This window comes from Zalophus californianus, chromosome 7 (genome assembly GCF_009762305.2).
Source record: "Zalophus californianus isolate mZalCal1 chromosome 7, mZalCal1.pri.v2, whole genome shotgun sequence".
Classification (NCBI taxonomy): domain Eukaryota; kingdom Metazoa; phylum Chordata; class Mammalia; order Carnivora; family Otariidae; genus Zalophus; species Zalophus californianus.
Genome location: NC_045601.1, coordinates 78,404,279 through 78,406,671, shown reverse-complemented (window position 1 = coordinate 78,406,671; position 2,393 = coordinate 78,404,279). Strand labels below are relative to the sequence as shown.

General features: G+C 39.0%; 1 pseudogene; it reads left to right on the top strand.

Moving 5' to 3' along the window:
* Positions 1 to 540: 540 nt before the first annotated feature.
* LOC113927393 lies at positions 541 to 1,822 on the top strand (annotated as a pseudogene).
* Positions 1,823 to 2,393: the final 571 nt, after the last annotated feature.

The window sequence follows — 2,393 nt, the reverse complement described above, 5'->3', positions numbered from 1 at the left end:
TAGTAATGATAAGTTTAGAGTCCCAAAGGTTACATTTAGGAATAAATTACTCAACCCATGGTAATAAAGTTTAATTTAGAAATATGAAAATTCTTAGTGGTTGTATTTTGATATTATAGTGATTGTATATGTATATTTAGGGAAATAACCTAATCTGAAAATTTTAAAATGCCTTTTATTTATAAAAGTTGTACAATTTAAGAATGTTTCTCCATAACCCCAAATATTTGTACTGTTGCTACCTTAATTGAGGAGACTATCTTGAAACCTTTAAATTTGCATTCTAGGGAACAGATTTCTTTACCAGTATTTTTTTTCCTAGAGAGAAATAACTTTAAATATTCAAGCAATTTCATTTTTTATGTTTACATTTAGCTGGTTTATTAAAGTACTATATTGAAAAATCACATGGTTTTTTAAAACTGTGGTTAAAAAAACATTAAGTTTGGTTGATCTGTGGTGGCTTCAGGTCCCCGGCTCTTTGGTGGCTCCCGCGCTCTGCTTCTCCCCACTGAGCAGCTGCCTGGTGAAGACGAAGCCATGGCCCTCCGGGTCACCAGGAACACAAAAGTTAATGTTGAAAATAAGGCGAAGATCAGTATGGCAGGCGCAAAGCGCGTGCCTCTGGCCACGACTGCGGCCTCCAAACCCGGGCTGAGGCCAAGAATGGCTCTCGGAGACATTGGTAACAAAGTCAGCGAACAACCACAGGCCAAACTGCCTCTGAAAAAGGAAGCAAAAACTTTGGTTCCTGGAAAAGTTATTGCTAAAAAAATACCTAAACCTCTGGAAAAGGCACCCGAGCCTGTGCCTGAGCCTGTGCCAGAACCAGAGCCAGAACCTGAGCCTGTTAAAGAAGAAAAACTTTCGCCTGAGCCTATTTTGGTTGATACTCCCTCTCCAAGCCCAATGGAAACATCTGTGTGCCCCTGCAGAAGAATATCTGTGTCAGGCATTCTCTGATGTAATTCTTGCAGTGAATGATGTGGATGCAGAAGATGGAGCTGATCCAAACCTTTGCAGTGAATATGTGAAAGATATTTATGCTTATCTGAGACAACTTGAGGAAGAGCAAGCAGTCAGACCAAAATACCTCCTGGGTCATGAAGTCACTGGAAACATGAGAGCCATCCTTATTGACTGGCTAGTACAGGTTCAAATGAAATTCAGGTTACTGCAGGAGACCATGTCCATGACTGTTTCCATTATTGATCGGTTCATGCAGAATAATTGTGTGCCCAAGAAGATGCTGCAGCTGGTTGGTGTCACTGCCATGTTTATTGCAAGCAAATATGAAGAAATGTACCCTCCAGAAATTGGTGACTTTGCCTTTGTGACTGACAACACTTACACTAAACAGCAAATCAGACAGATGGAAATGAAGATTCTAAGATCTTTAAATTTTGGTTTGGGCCGCCCTCTACCCCTGCATTTCCTTCGGAGAGCATCTAAGATTGGAGAGGTTGATGTTGAGCAACATACTTTGGCCAAATACCTGATGGAACTAACTATGTTGGACTACGATATGGTGCACTTTCTTCCTTCTCAGATTGCAGCAGGAGCTTTTTGCTTAGCACTGAAAATTCTTGATAACGGTGAATGGACACCAGTTCTACAGCATTATCTCTCATACACTGAAGAATCCCTTCTAAATGTTATGCAACACCTGGCTAAGAATATAGTCATGGTGAATCGTGGGCTTACAAAGCACATGACTATCAAGAACAAGTATGCCACATCTAAGCATGCTAAGATCAACACTCTGGCACAGCTAAATTCTGCACTAATTCAAGATTTAGCCAAGGCTGTGGCAAAGGTGTAACTTGTAAACATGAGTTGGAGTACTATAACTGCAAATAAAATTGGCACCATGTGCCATCTGTACATATTTAAAAAAAAAAACATTAAGTTTAATCATTCTAACCATTTTAAGTCTACAATAAAGTATATTCACATACTAAAAGTCCTGAGAATTTCTGAACATTTTTTTCCTTTGTTTGAATGACGTGTTTCCCAAACTTATTTGGCTAAGGAACTATTTTGTCATAAAACCTATAAATGTTGAAGGAAAAAGCATAGCCTCTAAAACATGAGACCACATCTTCTCAGCAGTATCTCCGCCCTGGAAGAGTGTTTTTCGACCTGGAGTCTTGATTTGACACTCAACCATCCTCCTTTATACCATATTTTCATATTTACTTTTAGATAGAGATTTCTATATGCTCCATAAATGTTGTCACGGGATACTCCTTACTGTAAATGTCAAGTTGATTAAACTTTCATTTGAAAGAATGGTAAGGCAAGCCTGATAATACATTTTTCTTAGCTTGGGGTTTGAAGTGATGGCATAAATCCCAGGGGGCAGATCTATGATCCTCCAGGCTAAAATAAAA